Source organism: Benincasa hispida, chromosome 2 (assembly GCF_027475165.1).
Source record: "Benincasa hispida cultivar pf3 chromosome 2, pf3_genome.v1.1, whole genome shotgun sequence".
NCBI lineage: Eukaryota > Viridiplantae > Streptophyta > Magnoliopsida > Cucurbitales > Cucurbitaceae > Benincasa > Benincasa hispida.
Window position 1 is genome coordinate 42,927,915 of NC_143479.1, and position 25,458 is coordinate 42,953,372.

Below are 25,458 nucleotides of genomic sequence, written 5' to 3' on the forward strand. Positions count from 1 at the left end.
ATCCTTCACAGGTTGTTCGTAATCTCGGCTGGATCATAAAAACCGTTTTACCCCCAAGACTACATCTTGTTCCTTAAGTTCTACTGATCCTCTAATGAACAGTTGGTTTAGGATCCAACCTATAAACCGAATCCCTCTCGGGCCAAGGAGAGGGTGGGGCCCCTTATTCAAGACCTAGATTCAATACTAAAGGGAACAACCTATCTACTATCCCTATAACGGGTAGGAGTGAATTCCGTCTTGCACCCTATGTTCCCAGCTATCCACCCGATCTTACCCCTGAAATGGAAGGCTTATTGGGCCAGCGATATTGAGCTGCCTTCACCTATGCATCTCTAAGGATAATTCCGAGTGAGCAGGAGTTCATAGTTAGCTCAGGATTAAGATTAAGTTATCTAGGTCATCAATTAACGAAATAATCAGTTTTATACATAAAATAGCATTTAGAACGTAAAAAGTGACTATTTCATTATTCAGTCTTATGTAAACTCTTTACATAGGATGCCCCCACTCACATATCTCTATATGAACGATTCAGGATCACATCGTTTGTACTAACTACAAAGTGGGCCACATCCATAGTGTCCCCAAAATAAGGCGCCCAACCTTATTCATATACTATAGACCATTTTGGCTATATATTTGAACTTGATCCACCTTTATGTCACTACATAAAGTTCAAACTACATTAAATAGCCTCAGGACCTTAGTTTATTGGATTCAAGATTACAATTTCAATAACAACTTTATCGAAAAACAAAACAGAATATGTTTATTAATTTACAAACTACGAGTTTTAGGACATAAAATCCAACATGGTCTTGCTATCAATGCATGTTTTTCATGATCAATGCAAGGCCTTCTTCAAACTTGCCCTCAGTCACTCTTCCTAACGTCTTCTTGAAAGGAATTTGTGTGATTAGCTGAAGTGAAACATTGGGGTGCTATTTGTAGGCCTTTTAGAGACCATCCTCATCATCCCTTAAGGCTCTCAATGCATGGCACCTCCTTCTTCTAAACTTTTGGAGTGTCTTCTCCTTACTTTGCCACCACCTACTTTCCTACCACCTTCCACTTTGAGGTGTCTTCTCCATCTTTGTCCCATACATGCATTCGTCCGCGTCCTTCTTTGTTTCGCTAAGATTTTACTTGGTTGAGCCACCTAGCTTATCTTGTTGTCATTTTGTTCCTTAACATCCAAGAATGCTAAATCTCAATGCACACTTCCCCTCTTGGACGCATAGCTCTACCAAATGGTCGCATGCCCACTTGGTTGCATGGCTTGACCATCACTTGGCTCTCTTTGCCCCATACTAACCTTAACTTCCTAGGCACATGGACAAGCTTTGCCGCATGACTTTACCCTTCAACATCAATGCATAGCACATCATAAACACATGGCAATGCTTATCAACACATAGCATGGCTCCCATCCACACTTAGCAAGGCTTGGCCAACACATTTAACCTCAAACAACCTTGGCTCTTTGACAAGCTTTTCAATGCATAGTTCAATGGTTGCACTCTTCTTCCAACGCTTTGCCTTATGGTTGGCGCATACTTCTTTAACCAATGCATAATCCAATGCTTACCTTATGTGTGGAAATTCTTGCAGAAGGTCCTTTGAAGAACCTTTTTTCAAGGAGTCCTTCGTACGAGCCACGAACGAAATTCCTTCCTCGTGGATCTCCTTTTTCACGCACGGACACTACTAGTCGAGAACCCTCTGTATTCTCTTTTGGGATTAAAGGATTCAAGCAGGAGTTATGGGCTATGCTTCAATCATTGGATGAGAGAAGGAGATGGAGAGAATGAAAAGGAAGTTTCTTCAGATAACCTTTTCTCTTTCAAATGGAGCTTCAATCTACAGGTCCATAAGGTATCCACTGTAGTTCAACATAGATTTAATTTTTGGATTAATTTGAAGTGTTCAAATTAATTGAGGGAATTAATTATATATGATATAATTAATTATAATATATTATGATACATTATATATGAAACAAATTTGAATATGATTTAAATACCAATTATATGAATGAGATTCATGTAATTAAATATAAATATCATTTATATTGAGAGGAATAAAATATTTGGATATGATCCAAATATCATATGGATGAGATTCATATAAGTGGATTTAATATAAATGCGATTTACATTAAATGCCATGTATAGTTGAGAGAGAACAAAATTTATAGTTTATGTTATATTTGATGCAATATAAAACTATAGGCTATATATTATATTTGATATAACATATAGTGTATATATATACTAAGGTAGTTAATATATATATATATATTATTAATTTATTTGAAATTAATAAAAAGGGAAGGAGCTATTATTCCCTTCCCACATTCTATCAAGAAAACTAATGTGTGACTAAAGAAGTGGAAGGGATCATCTTCTTCCTCAATTTTCTCACAGAGAGAAGAAGTGTTCTCTCAAAGAGAAAAGTTCTCTGTAGAAACATCATTCTCATCCTCTCCATCTCCTTCCCTCTTCCAAAGATTCAAGCAAAGCCCACAACTCTTGCTTGAATCCTTTAATCCCAAAGGAAATACAGAGGGTTCTCGAGTGGTGGTATTTGTGCGTGAAGAAGGAGATCTGCGAGGAAGAAGTTCTGTTTGTGGCTTGTACGAGGGGTTCCTTGAAGAACCCTTTCTTCAAAGGTAAGGGTTTCTGAAACCCTTTGTATTTGTTTTTAACCATGCTATAATTTTAAGTAAATACATATATGTTTCTTGTTTTACTGTAAAACTTTATGTTCAATATAAAATGGAATTTGGAACATTCTTTGCTTTCACCCAAAGGTTTTTTCTGAAACTTTCCTTCACATGTCTAATTCTTATACAACAAGAACAACTCTGCTTCCATATCATCCTTCCATTGTTCCTTTAAATCAGATACAATTGCCTCCTCAAAAGTAAGAGGCTCTGCTTCAATACTGTCAGCTGCACAAGTAAGAGCATAAACAACTAAATCAGCATAACCATACCTCGTAGGAGCCTGTCTCACCTGCTAAGACTTGTCACCTATGAGCTGATAGTCCTGTAGGTCACTGCTACTTTGACTTTCTTCACCAAAAGCTCCCTCATCAATCAAAGTCCTCTGCAGTTAAGGTTGTCCACCATTAGAACTAGGTGATTGATCCCTGGATTCACCAGAACTAACTGATGGCCGTGCTTTAGAATCGATTCTAACCTCTGCCTCAACCTGATCAACTGTCTGCTGTTTCTGTTGCTCTTTGACACAAATGGCATCTCTACTTCATTAAAGGTCATATCTTTGTTGATAATACATTTATTCCTGCCCTCTTCCAAGCACTAAAGTTTATACCCTTTAACACCCTGAGGATAGCCAATAAATATACATTTCAGTGCCCTCTTATTCAGCTTCCCTTCCATAACATGAGTATAAGCTGAACATCCAAACACTCTGAGATGATCTAAACTTAGAGCTTTTCCTGTCTATATCTCCTGAGGAGTCTTTAGGCCTAAGGCGGAAGATGGACTCCTATTAATGAGATAATATGCTGTTTAGGTAGCTTCTCCCCAAAACTTCAAGGGTAATGAAGCATTTGTCAAGAGACATCGTGTACGCTCCATAACTATTTTGTTAAACCTCTTAGCTAAACCATTCTGTTGTGGAGTATACGTAACAATGAAATGCCTCGTAATTTCCTCAGATTTGCAAAACTTATCAAATTCGTGATTCACAACTTCTAAATTGTTGTCTATCGTTAGATAGTTTACCTTTCTGCCTATTTGGTTCTCAACCTGTTTTTCCATTCAAGAAATTTCCCAAAAGCTTCATCCTTCTGTTTCAGTATATACATCCACACATTCCTTGAAAAATCATCAATGATCGAAATGAAGTATCTCGAACCCTCCATAGAAAGTATCTTTGTAGGATCCTACAAATCTGAATGAACATAATCCAAAATTCCTTTGGTAGAATGCTTCCCTTTCCTAAAATTCACTCAAATAGACTTTCCTATTATGCAATGCTCACAAAATGGGATGTCTTTAACTCCTCCAAGCAAACCTTTTTATGAAAGAGCTTGAAGACCTCTTTCACTCACATGAGCTAATCTCTAATGCCATAACATAGACGTATCTGACTCTTTTCTAGATGCAACAGCAACATTGCCTGAAACTACAGTATCCTCCAACACATAAAGGCCATTCCTCAAGGTCCCCTTCACCTTAACCAAAGAACCCTTGATAACCTTAAGAACTCCATTCCAAGATTTATAAGAATAATCTGCTCTATCTAATTCACTCGGAGAAATTAGATTTCGTTTGAGTTCTAGAGCATACCTTACATTCGTAAGAATTCTGATCATTCCATCATGTGTTGCAATTCAAACTGACCCCATTCCTTTTACATCACAAACACCATTATCACCAAGCAAAACCGATCCCCCATCATTTTCCTGAAAATCAATCAATAAATCCTGATTAGGAGTCATGTGAAATATGCACCCTGAATCCATGATCCACGCATCCTGAATATCCCTAATGGACACCATCAAGACCTCTACTGAATCTACCTATCAGTAACATTTGTTGCACTAGATTCCCCTGCATGCTTGCTAGTTGATGTTTCCTTGCTCTTATTCAAAGGGCATTTTTCCTTAAAGTGTCCTTCTTTATGACATAGGAAACATTTTCTGACTTTTTCCTTTGATTTTGACCTGGATCTCGACTCTTTTTCTTTTCCTCTGGCCATGATTAATTCTCTATCCTCGCGTTCCTTTTTAATCTCGAGGTTTTTAGTTCTCAAGGCATCTAATACTATATCCATAGATAATGAATCCCATCCATATTTAATAGTTGCCTTAACTTCTTGATACAATTAAGGCAATGAATTCAAGAGAATAACCGCTTGATTTTCATCCGACATCTTCTCACCGATGTTATTGAGATCGACTATAATCTTTTGGAATTCATCCAAGTTCTCTTATAAGCCTTTACTAGAGTCCATCTTATATCCAAAAAAAATTCTCTTTTAGATATAATTTATTTGGCAAGGACTTAGTCAAATAAAGGCCTTCTAATTTTTCCATAACCCTGCTGTAGTAATAGTCTCATCTACTAGCCTAAGCACTCCATCTGAAAGATACAGAATTATCATTGAATAGGCCATCTCATCCATATCCCTTTTCTTAGCTTCTATAATTGTTGGTGAAAGGTCATTTCATCTAAGATTTTAGCCACCTTTTGTTGTACCAAAATAGCTCTAATATTTTTCCTCCATAACCCGAAATCACCCTTCCCATGAAATTTAACAACTTCGAACCGTGTAGACAATGAAGCCATTTGTCAAATTAATCCCAACAAAAAATTACCCTGAAAAAGAATATGCTAGCACACTACCACACACCCTCTTTGGAACGAATGGAGTTCTGATACCACTTTTGAGAATTTTAAATCGAACTTAGGTGGCCAAAAAGAACGCATAAACAGCAAAATAAATCGAAAGCAATAAAGAACGAACACCAAGATATAATGTGAATGTAGACTAAATTAGTCGAAGTATTATATACATGTGGAACCCTAAAGGAAAAAAATTAAATCAATCTCGAATGTTAAGAGTTAAAAATGTAATATTTTGAATCCTAAGTACAAAATTAAATCTAGACCCATGAACCCAAAAATATAAAAGATATCTTTTTGATAAAAAAATATTTAGGTTAGACTACCATTTAGGTCCCTATACTTTGAACTTTGTTCAAATTTTCTCAATGTACTTTCAATTGTCCAATTTCAGTTCCTGTACTATCAATGAATCTTGACTTTAGTCCCTCGAAGTTAATTTTTACCGAAACTGGTAAAATAATAATAATAATTCTCATGCAAAGAAGTATGATACGTGAATATATTTTCAAAATTTATTGTAAAAAGGCTAATTGATAACAAAAAGGTTTTTTTAAAAAAATGATAAACTAGCATTGGGAATTAAATTTAAGGTTTATTGAAAGTATAGGGACAAAAATTGGACAATTGAAAGTAGAGAGATTAAAAATTAAACAAACTTCACAGTATACAGATCAAAATAGTGTTTTAATTACCAAATATTTATTATTCACATACGGAAGAAAAGTGACAATATATTTTTTACAAATATAAAAATCTTTACTCGTTCATGTGTAGCTACAACAAATGACAGACAAATAAAGTTGGTGAAAATTCGATGATCCAAGAAATAACAAGTGATATATAATATTCTTACAAATATATAAACGTATAATAAATCACATCAATTATTCAACTAAGATGGTGTTCTGCATTAGGGCTCATTGTCGGGTTAGTGGATGCATCCCCTTCAAAAACAATTTCTTCTTCACTGTATATAACATTATTTCCTCCCCTGGAGTGATTGATTACATTGCAACCTCTATTATATGGATTTACAGGAGTTAATTTACAAAGTTTGGGATGCTTTACACTGCATCCAGGACTAACATCTCCTTTTATAGGATCATAACCAATGTAATCAGCTGAATTTGTTATCTCAATCATGTCGAAGTTAACCAAGAGAATCTCAAGAAAAACAAAAGTTATTCCCTCTGGCATGGTCATCATTGATAACAAAATCTATTACGAAACATAAAATGTGTCCCTTACGATAAGATGGACTTCAAATGGTATGAATATTTATATATTCAACTAGCTATTTTGAATATAAGGTGGTTATGCTACTTGTTGCATATGTTTATCATGTTGGAATGAATGGTATGGTCAATATTTTGCCAACTTGTTTGTTTAGCAAAATGACAACGTTGGTTTATTCTTTATATAAGAATTACGTACATAACTAATGCTAGCAAAATAATCTTCAATTTGTCAGTAAAAAATTAGCATAATTGTTGTAAAAAGGGTTTTTTAGGATGTTAGACTGTGCTTTTGACAATATATTCATGCAATCATAAAATTATATAATATATGTAGGGAAAAAAAGCCTGAACCTTCAAGTGTTAAAAGAATCATTAGGCATTCCATGATCCAATTTTAGCTTTTTCGTATCTAAGTTAAAGGTTAAAAATCACTTTTAGTCCAGAAACATTCGTAAAGGAAATAATTTAATCTCAAAACTTTCGTTTGTAACGATTTAGTCCCTAAACTTTCAATTTTGTAATAATTTAGTCTCTAAACTTTAAATGTAACAATTTAGCCCTTGTACTTTTAACTTTGTAAAAATTTAGTCCCTATTGTTGCAATTAGAGTTAAGATTTAATGACGTTCTTTGCATCAATAAATTGATAAACTAATTAGAGACCTAATTTTTTTTTTATAACATACAAAGTCTACACTATAAGATAATTAAAATTGACATAGAATTTTGATAATCGAGAAAAATAGAGATCTTGAATGCTCGGGTCATTACAAATGAAATAGAGAAAAATATCTTTTGTTATATAAGTTCCAAAATGTTACTCTTAGTTTTCCAGTTTTGAGTTTGATTTCAATTTAGTTCTTAGGCTTTAAAATGTCACAATTTAACCCTTGAGGATCCAACAAAATACCTTTTAATTCGTAGGTTACACAACGTCACAATTTAAAAGTTGAGGATTGAGTAAAAAAAGCGTAAATATTGAAATTTATGGACCAAATTGAAACATAACTAAAAACTCAAGAATAAAGTTGGTATGTACGGAACCCTAAAGGAATAAAATTAAATCAATCTCGAAAGTTGAGAGTTAAAAATGTAATATTTTAAGTCCTAAGTACAAAATTAAATCTAGACCCATGAACCCAGAAATATAAAAGATATCTTTTTGATAGAAAATATTTAGGCTAGACTAACATTTAGGTCCCTATACTTTGACCTTTGTTCAAATTTTGTCGATGTACTTTCAATTTTCCAATTTCAGTCCTTTCACTATAAATAAATCTTGACTTTAGTCCCTCGAAGTTAATTTTTATCAAAATGGGTAAAATAATAATAATAAATCTCATGCAAAGAAGTATGATATGTGAATATATTTTCAAAATTTATTATAAAAAGGCTAATTGACAACAAAAAGGTTTTTAAAAATCAACAATAAACTAGCACTGGGGATTAAATTTAATGTTTATTGAAAGTATAGGGAAAAATATTGGACAATTGAAAGTAGAGAGATTAAAAATTAAACAAAACTTCAAAGTATAGAGATCAAAATAGTGTATTAATTACCAATTATTTATTATCCACCTACAAAAGAAAAGTGACAATATATTTTTTAAAAATTAAAAATCTTTACTCGTTCATGTGTAGTTACAACAAATGACAGACAAATAAAGCTGGTGAAAATTCGATGACCACACAAATAACAAGTGATATATAATATTCTTACAAATATATAAACGAATATGAATAACATCAATTATTCAACCAAGATGGTGTTCTGTATCAGGGCTCATTGCGGGGCTAATGTATGCATCCCCTTCAAGAACAATTTCTTCTTCACCATATATAACATCATTTCCTCCCTTGCAGCGATTGATTACATTGCAACCTCTGTTATATGGATTTGCAGGAGTTAATTTACAAAGTTCGGGATGCTTTACGCTGCATCCAGGACTAACATCTCCTTTTATAGGATCATAACCAATGTAATCACCTGCATTTGTTATCTTAATCATGTCGAAGTTAACCAAAAGAATCCCAAGAAAAACAAACGTGATTCCCTTTGGCATGGTCGTGTTGGAGAGGTAGCAGCATGCAGCGAAAGATAACAAGATCCATAAGTACTCTAGTTCATTAATTTTGGCATAAACAAATACATGCTTAAACAAAGTTTAATGGGTTTCAAGAACATACCTTTGAAGAACCATTGAAATCTTGATTTCTAGCTGCAAATTCCTCTAAATCTTTGTGTAGACCACCACAAGATCTTCCCTACTATTCTCTGGGTGCTCTAGATTGAGTTGTGGGACTCAAGATAAGTTGAAATCAAAGTCAATATGGAGATAGCTCATTGCAAAGACCCAAAATGAAGAACATCTTTTTCATCCAAATTTTTTAGAAAAATTCATTCGGTTGCCTCATCTTCACTTCACTCTAATCTCTTTAATATATTGCAGATTATCATGCAAAGAGATTTGCTGCATGAGATGCAACTCATGCTTGGAGTAAATGGAGGCAGAGGTGGGTTCATTGTGAGCTACTTTGAAGATGAACATGAAAAAAACCCATTTTTCATTTTTGTGTAATTTTCAATTTCCAAAATCCAATTTTGATTTTAAAATCATATTTTATTTCTAAAATCAAAATTTATTAACTTTATAAATTAATTTCACAAATTAATTTTCTAATAAAATTAATAAATAATTATTTAAACAATTTAAATAATTCTAATTAATTTAATATCTAATATTAAATTAATTTTTACACAAATTCATCTTCAAATATTTCAATCATATTTAAATATATTTTCTCTAATTCTGTTTGATTCTAATTTGAACGTTTCAAATTAACTTATCACACTACTCTAGAGCTAATCCATTTCTGAGCTAGTAAGGGGACCTCGTGAACCTATAGATCATGGACTCCAACAATCCGAAATTAATCGACTAAACTCATTAGACCGATTTAACCCCCATTCGTTAACTAATGGGTCACTCCATAAAGTCCATAGTTGAACTCCTCTCACTGTAGATATATTATGTCCACTTGATATAACCATGATTAGTAAGTCAACCCTTCACAGGTTGTTCGTAATAATGGTTGGGTCAAATCTCTGTTTTACCCCCGAAATTACCTCTTATTCCTTAAGTCCCCACTGATCCCCTAATGAACAATTGTTTTGTGATCCAATTAACAAAATCGAGTCCCCCTCATGCAAAGTGAGAGGGTTGAATCCCTTGTTCAAGACCCAGAGTCAGCACTTAAGGGAACAACCTCTCTACTATCCCTTAAGCGGGTAGGAGTGAATTTCCTCTTGCACCCTATGTCCCCAGCTATCTATCTGATCTTACCCTTGAAATGGGAGTCTTATTGAGCAGGCGCTGTTGAGTCAACCCTCACCTATGCAAATCTAAGGGTAATCCCGAATAAACAGGAGTTCATAGTTAGCTCAGGACTAAGGTCAAGTTACCTAGGTCATTGCTTTGAAATAGTCAGTCTTAAACAGTAAACAATGTTATAAAGTAAGAGTGACTCATTTCATGGTCCGATCTTGTACAAACTCTTTTGCACAAGGACACCCCCACTTCTCATGTCCAACATGAACAATTTGGGTCGCACCCAATAGTGTAACAACTACAGAGTGGGTCGCACCCAATAGTGTTACCAGAATAAGGTACCTAACTTTATTCATATACTATATATCATCTTGACTATTTACTTAAACTTGATCCACCTTTATATCTCCACATAAATTTCAAGTACTCATCCAATAGTCAAGCGACTTCTAGGTTTATTGGATTTCTACTCAAGCAATAGATCTATTCAATAACACCTTTATTGAATTTTAGAATAAGTTTATTCAAGCAATAGATCTATTCAATAACTCCTTTATTCAATAACACCATTGTTTACATACCACGAGTTTTAGGATATAAAACCCAACAGGTCATCATTGATAACAAAATCTATTACAAAAATTAAAATGTGAGTCCCTTATGATAAGATGGACTTCAAAAGGTAAGAATATTCGAATAGCTATTTTGAATATAAAGTGGTTTTACTATTTGTTGCATATGTTTATCTCGTTTGAATGAATGGTGTGGTCAATATTTTGCCAACTTAGTATGTTTAGCAAAATGACAACGATGGTTTATTCTTTATATAGGAATTACATACATAACTAATGCTAACAAAATAATCTTCAATTTGTTAGTAAAAAAATAGCATATTCGTTGCAAAATCGTTTTGCTAGGATGTTAGGCTGTCCTTTTGACAATATATTCATGCAATCACAAAATTACATAATATATTGACCATCATGCAATCACAAAAAAGCATGATCCTACAATATATTCATGCAATCACAAAAAAGCATGATCCTACAAGTGTAAAGAGAATAATTAGGCATTCCTTGATCCAATTTTAGCCCTTATGTATATAAATTAAAGGTTAAAAATCACTTTTAGTCCAGAAACATCCGTAAAGGAAATAATTTATTCTCTAAACTTTTGTTTGTAACGATTTAGTCCCTAAATTTTCAATTTTATAACAATTTAGTCTCTAAACTTTAAGATGTAACAATTTAATCTTTGTACTTTTAAATTTTAAAAAATTTAGTCCCTATTGTAGCAATTAGAGTTAAGATTTAATGATGTTTTTTGCATCAGTAAACCGATAAACTAATTAGAGATCTAAATTTTTTTTATAACATACAAACTCTACACTATAAGATAATAAAAATTGACATCAAATTTTGATAATAGAGAAAAATAGAGATCTCGAAAGCTTGGGTCATTACAAAATGAAATATAGAAAAATACCTTTTATTATATAAGTTTCAAAATGTTACTATTAGTTTTTCAGCATTGAGTTTGATTTCAATTTAGTTCCTAGGCTTTAAAATATCACAACTTAACTTTTGATGATCCAACAAAATACCTTTTAATTCCGAGGTTACACAATGTCACAATTTAACAGTTGAGGTTTGAGTAAAAAAAAAAGTGTTAATATTGAAATCTATGGACCAAATTGAAACATAACTCAAATCTCAAATGTAAAATTAGTACATACTGAACTTTAAAGGAATAAAATTAAATCAATCTCGAAAGTTATTTGGAATCCTAAGTACAAAATTAAATCTAGACCCATGAACCCAGAAATATAAAAGATATCTTTTTGATAGAAAATATTTAGGTTAGACTACCATTTATGTAACATCCTGAATTTTTTAGGTAATTTTCATAAAATTATCTCGAAATATTTGGGCGTTATTTTGATAAATTGATGCTAAAAATTTAATTTGGGAGGCAAGATAATTAATTTAAAAAGATATTTGTAAAAAATTGGAATTTTAATTCAATTTAAAATTAAATTAATTTACTTGGAAGAAAGTATGATTTTTTAAGATCGATTAACATTTGGAATGATGGAATTTTATCTCAAAATTGGATTGTATGTTCCCTTTAATTTTGGTTTGGAGCCAAAATTAAGTTAATTGGAGAAGTTAATTGATTTGAGATAATTTGATGAGAGATTTTGAATTTTTGGATTTATTTTGGATAAAGATTTGAAAACAAAGAAAATGAAAAAGGATTAGAATTTTGAAAATTAAAAGGAATTTGAAATTTAAGAAGGAAAAAAATTGTGATTTTAAATTTTAATTCTCTTTAATTTTTGAGTTTGGATCCAAATTAGAAAAGATAATTAATTTAAATTGAGTTGATAAGAGAAGTTTTGATTTAATTTAAATTTTTATTAAGTTATGAAACTTCTAATAATTAGATTGTGCAATTTCTAATTCAAAAAGAATATACATTCCCAAATTAATTAGATTATGAATTTATCTAATTAATTAAAATATGGATCTCCTAATTAAAGAAAATGTCTTATTCAAAAAGAAAATCTAATCTATCTACTACTCCAAGTTATGGAATCCCAAATGGTTTCAGATTAGGATTATTTTTCCTCTATAAATACAACCATCCACCTCATTCCAAACCATTCACTTCACTCCAACGGGAGGCCAATAAGAGTTCTATCTTAGACTAAACGCATATTCCTCATGTATTCGGGCATCAAATTGGAGTTTTAACAGACATAGCGTGTTGTTCGACGTTATTAAAGATCGATTTTGGAGATTTTGGTAAGTGTTTCTAATTTTTTTTCTTGAAAAGATAATTCGGAATGAAAGGGTTCGCTTTGACCGTTAAGAGTAGGTAACCCGCCGCTGTAGCTGCTGAATCTTCTACTGGTACATGGACAACTGTGACTAACGTTCTGAAGTTCTAGGTCTTAACGCTCTCCGCGCTGCCTCCTTCTGGTAATGCATGAGAGGCTGTCTTCGCAGCAGCTAGTTCAGGACTCCATTTACTAGCGCCACCTAGGCATAGGGCCTTAGGACTCAAGAATTTGACTCCGAGTCTACGAACCATTGGTCCGGGGTCGTCCTATCTGCCTAGAAAGATTCTCGAAGACTTTCTCCAAATGTGTCTTGGTCTTAGAGCAAGAACCTCCGCCCGCGGGCGGGGCCAAATCAGCTGCAGGAGAACTGTACTAACCTGCTAGAGGGTGTATGTCACGACGAAGCTTTGCGACTATGCCATTCTTGGCGACGGTGATCGCCGACGAGAAGGTGGCATACAGAGCAGAGCGAAAGTGATTTATTGTCTCAATAGAACTGAAGCGCAGGAAAGGAAGCACCAGGAAGAAAAGCTGGCTCATTTGACGACTCAGTACATGAAATACAGAAATAAAAACAGCAATGGGCATGGGTTCCCATTAAGCTTGGACTAAACTCATGTTACCCATATTGTCTTGGATTTAAATTGAAGGTTCAGAGGGATTTTTGTATCAAAAGCAAGTTGTCCAATAATTTTAAGGTCGATTTTGAGGAAATTTTCATATTGAAGATTGATTTGGGATTTATGTCAAGAAGTTTCTCAAGCTAAGAGAGTTGGATTGCTTCATTTATATTGAGGTAAGTGACTTTGTACTAGTTTGCTTTCGAACCAGACCTCCTTACAACTTGGACTGTTTACTTAAGACTACTTGGACTATTTCTTGAGATTGCTAAGACTAATTTGATTGATTATTCTAGACTGTTTGGACTATAAATTATGATTAATTGAACTGCATGATTCAATGGCATTGACTGATTGGATTGGACTGTTTTGAACCATGATGAATGTACTATTGATTGAGGATATACTAAAAATTTTACCATTAAGATAAACGATTATAAAATATAGCACATGAGTTATATGAAAATTGATGCATGCTAAGTTATAGTGTGAACTCCAAATCCCAATTTTACACTTAAGTGTGTTTTCTTATTTAAATTGTCTTAATTTTCCATTTAATTGTGTGTCCCTATTTAAATTTGTATAAATAAGTTGAGTAGGTTGATGAGAAAGTTAGTGTGAAATGGTGAAGAAGGAATGGGGATTTGAAAGAAAAATATGGACATTGAGTTTGGGAAATTTGGGAAAATTTGGCTATGGAAAATTTATGTGAAATGCGTGTTGTGCACAAAGCACTGGAAGACAAGTGACGGGTGGCACAATCATGTAGAAATTGCACGGAGACAAACAATGTTCGCAGTAGCTAAGAGCGAGATCGTTGAGAGTGAGATCAGAGAGATCAGCGAGATCGTTGAGAGCGAGATCGTTGAGAGTGAGATCAGAGAGATCAGCGAGATCGTTGAGAGCGAGATCGTTGAGATCGAGACCAGCGAGATTGGAGAGAAAATGGAAGAGAGCGGGATTGGATAGAAGATGAGAGAGAGCAACACCAGCGAGAAAGTGGGAGAGAGCGAGAGTAGAGAGAGCGAGATCTTGAGCTAGAAAATTGGAGAGAGCGAGATTTTAAGCGAGAAAAGGGGAGAGAGCGAGAGTGGAGAGAGCGAGAGTGGAGAGAGCGAGACCAGCGAGAAAGTGAGAGAGAGCGACACTTCAAGAGTGGAGAGAGCGACACTGCCGAGAGCGAAAAGAGCGAGAGCACCTATGCATTAGCCTTGCCTTGTCCGGTGCTGCATTCAAACGTCACACCCACGCCTCGCCTATCCATTGAACGGCCGAGCAAGCTTCTGGGCGATGTATTTGGACACATTGGGGTGGATTATGCATTTAAAAACCCAAATTTGAATACAAACAAAGGTTGAAGACGTAAGGGCAAACGCCAATTAAAATCTAGGTGTCCGATTAAGAGAAATTCTTAAACCCTAAGAAATTGTGTTGGATGCATTTGGGAAGAACACATTGAACCAAGGTGAAGTCAGCTTACGTTGATAAAGGGAGGATTAAACATTTGGCCATGCAGCCAAGTAGGTGCTATCAATCCCACGAGCAATTTGAACGCCTATAAATAGGGAGTTGGGATTGCATTTTTAAATCACACAAAAATCATAAATTTCGTAGAGAAAGTAGAGGGTAGTGAGGGTTCAGAGGAATGTGTTAAATTTGGACGAGGAGATCTTCCAATCTACTCGTGCATTTGGAGTGATTCTAAAGCCATCTGACTGGAAGTTTAGTTTTCAGAGTAGGGCTGCCGAAGGAAAAGGCTCAAAGGAACTGGGCTGGAGGTTGAGAAGAATGCAGAAGGGTCAAACTGTCGGATCAGTCGGGGCCAGTCTTGAAGATTTTGAGATTCCGGCCAAACCACGAGAAATTCTGAGCTGAAAGTTTAGGGATTCCTAAGATATTTTAGAATAAGTTTGTAGAAGGAAGTATTTCCAAATAAGGTTCAGAACTATGATTAATCTAAGTTGTAAGTTGAATATGGATTCTAGGGGTGAAAAAGGGACCCGAGGAGCTACTAGAGTAAAAAGTTCCTAAGAGTTCGTGGTGAGTGGCTAAAATGTTTTCGAACTAAAACATTTTAAACTGTTTTGATTACAACATTTACAGAAAGCATGTTTGCGAAAATAATTCTCATGCCTACTAGTTTTATAAAGTGGTTTCCAAGCAAGTTTGAATTGTGATTTGAACGCATGCATATTGTTGAAAAACTATTTACATATGTTGATTTTATCTAGCATGCGTTATGATCTTTAAAGCCATGTTGTATATGTGTTATACTGTACATGCTTTAAAGAGAAAAGTTGTTTATAAATAGTTTTGGTAAAATGCGATGCCGAAGTACAAGGAGAAGGCATCCATCCAACTAGATACTGAAGTACAAGAAGAAGGTATCTATTGGTACTAAAGTACATTTGAGAAGGTACCAAGCCAACGGGATACTGAAGTAGATTGGAGAAGGTATCCTAGTAGCTCGATACTAAAGTACAAGGAGAGCAGTAGTACCTAATGTGGCCACAGGTGAATAAAGTCAGAGATTGAGCAAAATGGTTCTCTCTGGACTAGTAGTTGGTGTTGAGATTATTTTACCAGTTATACAGTACTTTGATTTGAGAAATGATTTTACTGTTTAATGTTTAAAACAGCTTTATATAATTTACGCTTGGAAAATATTTATACTGCAAAAGTTTATATTTTAGATAAAACTATTTTCTGAAATTATGCATGAGAATTTACTATGTTTTCTCGGTCACTCATTAGGTGTAAGCTCACCCCGTTTTCAAATGTTTTTGTTTTTCTCCCCCCACAGGTAGCGGTCAAATCCTCTGAAGACAGCTCAGTATCTGCTCTGCCATTAAAGGACGAAAAGACTTGTAACCGTTTGCTAGGTGGTTACTGTTAATATTGTACACATGTTACTATTGTTCATATAGGGACTAGAGTTTGTGGGTTTTGGGACTTGTAAATCTAATGTTGTAAATACTCTAAACATATTAGGTTTCTAAGTTAATAAATTGTGGGCTTACAGCCGTCCCGTTGCATATAATTTGTATTTGGTATCAGAGTTATTCCACTAGAGTTTTTAGGCAGTAAGTGTCAGCCTAAGTGTTGATAACTGCTGCAGTCACGCCCTTCTCTAGGCTAAGAGGGTGATCTGGGGCGGGGTGTGACATATAGGGTTCTTGTTAGCTTTTCTTATCTGGGTAGGTGTACACATACGATTGATTCATATTCCTTTGGGTATATGTCTATGGTTGATTCATGTTCCTTCGGGTTCATGTCTCTGACTGATTTATGGACCTCCAGGTTACATACTATGATTGATGTGTGTTCCTTCTGGATCACGTTTATGATTGGTATGTGACTCCTTCAGGATCACAACGATTGATATGATGATGTACATTGATGCCTAGATAAACTAGCTAATAGGTAACCTAGAGGGCCCAGTAGCGGGTCACCTAATGAGTATTTCATACTCACCCTTTCCTCTTTATTTTTTTTAGGCATTAACTTGAATAGATCGGTGAGCGACAGATGAGATCCGTGATAGATCTATATGGAGACAAGAGAAATCGCTTCCCCTAAGTCTATATTTTTTTTTAGTCATTTAAATGTTTTAAAACAAGAATTTAATGTTAGAAAAATCTAAAATTCTGAACGTATTTTATGCTTTGCAAGTGGTTTTAGGAGTCCCGATCAAATGTTTTTTTATTTATTTTATATTTACTTAGTAAAATGAATTGAAATAGTCATCCATGTTTTAATAATTTTTTGCTTTAACGATTAAAATATTTTGAATGTAAATGTGTATTTAGTCGTAACGACCCTTGGAAGAGTACTCAAAAGATTAGATCATTGCAATTTAGGTCCCTATACTTTGAACTTTGTTCAGATTTTGTCGATGTACTTTCAATTGTCCAATTTCAGTCTCGGTTCAATCAATAAATCTTGACTTTAGTCCCTTGAAGTTAATTTTTATCGAAATTGGTAAAATAATAATAATAACTCTCATGCAAAGAATTATGATTTGTGAATATATTTTCAAAATTTATTGTCAAAGGACTTATTGATAACAAAAATGTTTATCAAATAAACAATAAACTAGTATTGGGGAATAAATTTAAGGTTTATTTAAAGTATAGGGATAAAAATTGGACAATTGAAAGTAAAGAGATTAAAAATTAAACAAACTTCAAAGTATAGAGATCAAAATAGTGTTTTTAATTACCAAATATTTATTATCCACCTATGGAAGAAAAGTGACTATATATTTTTTAAAAAATAAAAATCTTTACTCATTCACGTGCAGTTACAACAAATGGCAGACAAATAAAGTTGGTGAAAATTCGATGATCCAACATATAACTAGTGATATATATTATCTTACAAATATATAAACGAATAATGAATCACATTAATTATTCAACAAAGATGGTATTCTACATTAAGGCTCATTGTCGGGCTAGTTGATGCATCCCCTTCAAAAACAATTTCTTCTTATCCGTATATAACATCATTTCCTCTCCTGCAGTGATTGATTACATTGCAACCTCTATTATATGGATTTTTCTAAGTTAATTTACAATATTCGGGATGCTTTACGCTGCATCCAGGACTAACATCTCATTTTATAGGATCATAGACAATGTAATCAGCTACATTTGTTATCTCAATCATGTCGAAACTGAGGTGAGGCCTGACTTTCTTGAAAGTTAATCTATTTTCTAACAGATTTCATGAAGGAAGCTTGAGTTAAATCTGATGTTAAGTTAATGGTTTTTGAAAAAGAATACAAAGCACAAAATTTTCATGCAAATCAGAAGGATCTCTGCATTTCTCTAGTTTTTCGAACATTCTGGGGTGTACAGGTTGGATTAGAAGCTCAATTGGTTGGAAAGCTTATTCAATTTTCTATAACTTTCATGAAGAATTTGTGAGCCAAAAATGACTAGAAGTAGGTTTAATTTCAGAAAAAAGTAGAGGGTAGCAGAGAAGCACGAATCTATATTCGCTGTGTTTGAGGGACTTCTGGATAAATCCATTGGGAATCTTATTTTTATTCCTTTAGGTAAGTTGTAGAGGGTTTGAAAAAGAAGATTTTTATATATATAACATTAATTTTGGTCAAGTATTGAGGAAGTTATGAGTATTGGAAGTTAGATTATTGAATCTAGAAAATCTGGAAAGAAAATGTGAAGTGTGATTTTATTTCTAGAATTTAGAATTCATAAGCATGAAAAGACAAGACGATTTATAGTTTTGATGCTCGATTTCGGTTGTTTGACAGGCCAAGAGGAAATAGGCCGAGTCTATAGACCAGGGAACTAGCCAAGACTGTGAGTGACAAAACGAATTTAAAAAATTATTTCTAAAATGTAATTTATGCTTAAATGGTTTACATGCTTGAATATGAACTTATGAATGATACATGATTTCTATGAATGGTTTCAAGCATAAGTTTTGAGCTTAGATTTTCTAATGAGGTTTATATACGAGCACGATTATTGACTTCCTGAAAAGTAGTTGAAACGATACCATTTAAGGTAAAGTATGTACTAACGAGTACTGTTTAAAGATTTTTTAGTTTTTCACAAGTAAGCTGAGTAAGCTTGAGTTTTACGAAAGATAAAGATAAGCAGACATGTTTTAATGTTTTCATGTGGTTTTCTAAGACTTTTATTTACTACAATACTGAGATATTGAGCACGAGGCTATATGGTACCATGTGCACACAGGTTATATTCCATTGTTGACGTTGAGTGTACCCCGTGACAACGATGCTGTCGGGAGTGCTAGGTGGGCCCCACTACGACAAAGATGATGAGAGTGCTGGGCAGGCCCCACTACATCATAGAGCTAGTAAACGTTGGTTGTACTGGGCGTGCCCTACACAACGTTGATTTTTCATGTTAGTTAAAATGTTTTATATACTTGATATGCCTTGCTAGATTTTAATGATGTACTTGCGGAACATTTGAGAAAGCTTTTAGCGTTACACGTTTATGTTTAACACTTTGAATGAACATATTTATACGTTTAAAGGTTTATCACGTGGTTCTGATTTGCGGATTTACAGTTTTAAATTTAGTCACTCACTGGGCTTCGTAGCTCACTCTTTCAAAATGGTTTCCCACTTTTCAAGTAGAGATCGAGCTCCCAGTGCCTGATAACTGCCAAAGTCTGTTTTCTCCTAAAAGCTTCCAGATCAAGCTACATACGTGGGTGGAGTTGTACATTGTGTCTGTTTATATTGTAAATGTCTTTGTAAGAACTGGATAGTTTATGGTTGTGTAAGCACTAGATGTCGTGGTTATATAAACCCAGTTGGATATGTTTTTGGTTGTGATATCTCTATCAGGTTATTTTCCAAACCGAGTTATGTCAGGAATGCACTTCACGTGTGTCTAAGGTTTTTCAGGGATTTCGTTGTGTTTTGTTACATGTAAAGTATTTTATATCTAAGATTAGTATGTTTATCAGGTTCAATGATTCAGCAGGGTCAATAGTTATCGTTAGAGGAGGACGATATCTGTTAGCTTCACACCATCTCCCTAACTAAGCTAGTAGGTTGTCTGGGAGAGGGTGTGACATCTTATGCAGTAAGTATGGTAAGTAAGTTCATGCAGTCACCATATGAAGAACACATGAGGGTAGTAGAGCGCATTTTGAGATATCTGAAAACATCTCTAGGGAAAGGCTTGATGTTCAGGAAACTGAAAAATGATGTATCGAAGATTACATCGATGCTGATTGGGCAAGATATGTAGTAGATAGAAAATCAACATCAGGATATTGTACCTTTGTGTTGGGCAATCTTGTTACATGGAGAAGCAAAAAATAGGGTGTGGGTAGGGAATCTGTGAAGAGATCTGGCTTGAGAAAGTCTTAAAAAACCTTGATCAAGAGCATACCAATCCAATGAAACTCTACTATGATAATAAAGCAGCCATAAACCTAGCAAACAACCCTGTTCAACATGATAGGACAAAGCATGTGGAGATTGACCGGCACTTTATCAAGAAAGACTGAATAGTGGCAACATTTGTGTTCCTTATATTCCCTCCAATCAACAAATTACAGATGTACTAAAAAAGGGGCTTTCCAGACAATTGTTTGACGCTTGTGTGAGCAATTTGGGACTTATTGACATCTACGCTTCAACTTGAGGGGGAGTGTTGAAATTAGGGTTTTCGCCCTGGGGCAATTTTGTCTTTTTCATTGTACCCTAGAGTTTCCTTGTTCTTTATTTAAGCTGTTGGTCTACTGTATTCCATTCTATCAGTTTTCTAATAATAATCCCTTTATCCCGTGGTTTTTCTCCCTAATTAGGATTTTCCACGTAAATCATTGGTGTGCTATTTTCTTTTCCCTACTATATTTTTCATCAAGATTTAATGAGGCTTTCTACATCAGTAAACCGATAAACTAATTAGAGAACCAAAATTTTTTTTATAACATACAAAATCTACATTATAACATTATAAAAATTGACATCTAATTTTGAAAATTTGTTTTTACCTTAGGGATACCATGATGAATAGGGGATAAAAATTGAAGAATGTCGTGTTATAAAAGGTGTTCTCGATGTCGGTCACCTACAATAACACGTTCTTCGATTGCGGCCAACTTTTGAATTCATTCAATGATTGACATTAAGGAATATCAAACATTAGATGTCTATGTTTGTGATAGACAATATCTGGGAGATGTTTTTATTGGAAAAGAAATTTGTATCTTGTGCACCAACAAACAAAATATATTTCTATTCCACATCTGCAGTCACAAAATAAAATCTCAATTGTTTTTGTATACACAACTCAACTTTCATCAAACACAAAAGTCAGCTAGTTCATAACAAAGAAAGTTATCAGTTTTTAAATTTGTTACATATCAATAAGATATATTGATCAATATACACATGGAGCTCTTGATAGCATCGAAAATGTGCTATCTCCTTATACTTTAATTCTGGATCGTTCCTTCATTTAATTTGTTAAATTGATGATTTATAGACTTCAGGCATCCAAAAGGTAGAACAAGGCTGTAGAAGCAAAACGACATCGAAATGGACCAGATCGAAGGTAAATTGCATAAAGGAAGGAAGAAGAAAGCAAAATTACGATTTTACCCTTGAGGGAGTGCTAGGCAATAGCACAACAACACCATGCTTGGCTCAAATTCTAAGAAGCTCATTGTTTTGAAAATTTGGGAGACCGTCCGACACTATTTTGTGGTGCCGCGATACTCCAAACTTTGATGGAAGTCGCACGCGTGTCAAAACGCTGCTACGCTACACATAGCGTAGCGTTGTGCTTTGACAAGGGGGTTCCTAGCCTCCTGGCACTATAGCACTACACCCTATTGTCGCAATGTCTCCTTGTTTTCATAGAAGAATTTTTCTACCATTTTGCTTGATGATCACGCCAATTTTCCAATTTTGCTCTGTATTGTTCTCCTCACAACTATAAACACTTATTATTTTCTATTTTTGTCAGCATTAAGCTTAATCTTCTTGCTTTGGGGGATTATTTGAGGCTAAGGGTAAGTGTCTAGCTCCGGTTAAGAGTCTATTTCTATTTTTGTGTATTCTTGAGATTTACTAATTATTGAAAGTATAGGACAAAATGAAAGTAGAGAGATTAAAAATTAAATAAACTTCAAAGTATAGAGAACAAAATAGTATTTTAATTATTAAATATTTATTATCCACCTACGGAAGAAAAGAAACAATATATTTTTAAAAAATAAAAATCTTTAGTCGTTCATGTGTAGTTACAACAAATGGCTGACAAATAAAGTTGATGAAAATTCAATGCTCCGACTTATAATAAGTGATATATAATATTCTTACAAATAACGAATAATGAATCACATCAATTATTCAACCAAGATGGTGTTCTGCATTAGGGCTCATTGCCGGGCTAGTGGATGCATCCCTTTCAGAAATAATTTCTTCTTCACCGTATATAAAACCATTTCCTCCCCTACAGCGATTGATTACATTGCAACCTCTATTATATGGATTTGCAGGAGTTAATTTACAAAGTTCGGGATGCTTTACGCTGCATCCAGGACTAACATCTCCTTTTATAGGATCATAACCAATGTATTTAGTTGCATTTGTTATCTCAATCATATCAAAGTTAACCAAGAGAATCCCAAGAAAAACACACGTGATTCCCTTTGGCATGGTCATCATTGATAACAAAATCTATTACAAAACATAAAATATGAGTCCCTTATGATTAGATGGACTTCGAAAGGTAAGAATATTTATATATTCAAATAGCTATTTTTAATATAAGGTTGTTATACTATCTATTGCATATGTTTATCTTGTTAGAATATAACTCAGAAATAACACATTTGAATGGTATGGTCAATATTTTGCCAATTTAGTATGTTTAGCCAAATGACAACGTTGGTTTATTCTTTATGTAGGAATTACATAAATAACTAATGCTAACAAAATTATCTTCAATTTGTTAGTAATAAAATAGCATATTCATTGCAAAAACGTTTTGTTAGGATGTAAGGCTGTCCTTTTTGACAATATATTCATGCAATCACAAAATGACATAATATATGTAGGGAACTAAAACATGAACCTTCAAGTGTTAAGAGAATAATTAGGCATTCCAGGACCTAATTTTAGCCCTCGTGTATATAGATTAAAGGTTAAAAATTACTTGTAGTCCAGAAACATGTGAGAAGTTAATAATTTAGTCTCAAAACTTTGGTTTGTAACCATTTAGTCTCTGAACATTCAATTTTGTAATAATTTAGCTCCTAAACTTTAAGATGTAACAATTTAGTCCTTGTACTTTTAAATTTGTAAAAATTTAATCCCTATTGTAGAAACTAGAGTTAAGATTTGATGACGCTTGTTGCATCAGTAAACCGATAAACTAATTAGAGAACCGATGGTTTTTTTTTTTTTTATATAACATACAAAGTCTACATTATAAGATTATAAAGATTGACATCTAATTTTGATAATTTGTTTTTACCTTAGGGATACCATGACGAATAGGCGATAAAAATTGTAGAATGTCGTGTTATAAATCGTGTCCGATGTCGGTCACCTACAATAACACGTTCTTCGATTGTAGCCAACTTTTGAACTCATTCAATGATCGACATCAAGGAATATCCAACATTAGATGTCTTCTGATAGGCAATATCGTTGACATTTTTTTATTGGAAAAGAAATTTGTATCTTGTGCACCAGCAAACAAATTATATTTCTATTCCACATCTACAGTCACAAAATAAAATCTCAATTGTTTTTATATACAAAACTCACCTTTCATCAAACACAAAAGTTAACTAGTTCATAACAAAGAAAGTTACCAATTTTTAAATTTGTTACATATCAATAAGATGTATTGATCAGTATACACATAGAGCTCTTGATAGCATCGAAAATGTGCTATCTCCTTATACTTTAATTCTGGATCATTCCTTCGTTTAATATGTTGAATTGATGATCTATAGACTTCAGGCATCCAAAAGGTAGACGAGGCTTTTAGAAGCAAAACGACGTCGAAATGGACCAGATCGAAGGTCAATTGCATAAAGGAAGAAAGAAGATAGCAAAATTACGAGTTTACCCTGGAGGAAGTGCTAGGCAGTAGCACAGCAACACCATGGTTGTCTCAAATTCTAAGAAGCTCATTGTTTGGAAAATTGGGAGAGCGTCCGTCACTCCAAACAATGATGGAAGTCGCACGCGTGTCAAAACGCTACTACGCTACACATAGCGTGGTGTGGTGCTTTGACAAGGGGGTTCCTAGCCTCCTGGCACTGCAGCACTGCGCCCCAGTGTCGCAACGTCTCCTTGTTTTCGTAGAAGAATTTTTCTACCGTTTTGCTCGATGATCACGCCAATTTTCTAATTTTGCTCTGTATTCTTCTCCTCACAACTATAAACACTTATTATTTCCCATTTTTGTCATCAACAAGCTTAATCTTCTTGCTTTTGGGGATTATTTGAGGCTAAGGGTAAGTGCCTAGCTCCGGTTAAGAGTCTATTTCTATTTTTGTGTATTCTTGAGATTTAATATTTATTGAAAGTATAGGACAAAATGAAAGTAGAAAGATTAAAAATTAAATAAACTTCAAATAATAGAGAACACAATAGTGTTTTAATTACCGAATATTTATCATCCACCTACAGAAGAAAAGTGACGATATATTTTTAAAAAATAAAAATCTTTACTCGTTCATGTGTAGTTACAACAAATGGCTGACAAATAAAGTTGGTGAAAATTCGATGATCCGAAATATAACAAGTGATATATAATATTCTTACAAATATATAAACGAATAACGAATCACATCAATTATTCAACCGAGATGGTGTTCTGCATTAGGGCTCATTGCCGGGCTAGTGGATGCATCCCCTTCCGAAACAATTTCTTCTTCACCGTATATAGAATCATTTCCTCCCCTGCAGCGATTGATTACATTGCAACCTCTTTTATATGGATTTGCAGGAGTTAATTTACAAAGTTCGGGATGCTTTACGCTGCATCCAGGACTAACATCTCCTTTTATAGGATCATAACCAATGTATTTAGTTGCATTTGTTATCTCAATCATGTCGAAGTTAACCAAGAGAATCCCAAGAAAAACACACGTGATTCCCTTTGGCATGGTCATCATTGATAACAAAATCTATTACAAAACATAAAATATGAGTCCCTTATGATTAGATGGACTTCGTAAGGTAAGAATATTTATATATTCAAATAGCTATTTTTAATATAAGGTTGTTATACTATCTGTTGCATATGTTTATCATGTTAGAATATAACTCAGAAATAACACATTTGAATGGTATGGTCAATATTTTGCCAACTTAGTATGTTTAGCCAAATGACAACGTTGGTTTATTCTTTATGTAGGAATTACATAAATAACTAATGCTAACAAAATGATCTTCAATTTGTTAGTAATAAAATAGCATATTCGTTGCAAAACCGTTTCGTTAGGTTGTAAGGCTGTCCTTTTGACAATATATTCAAGCAATCACAAAATGACAT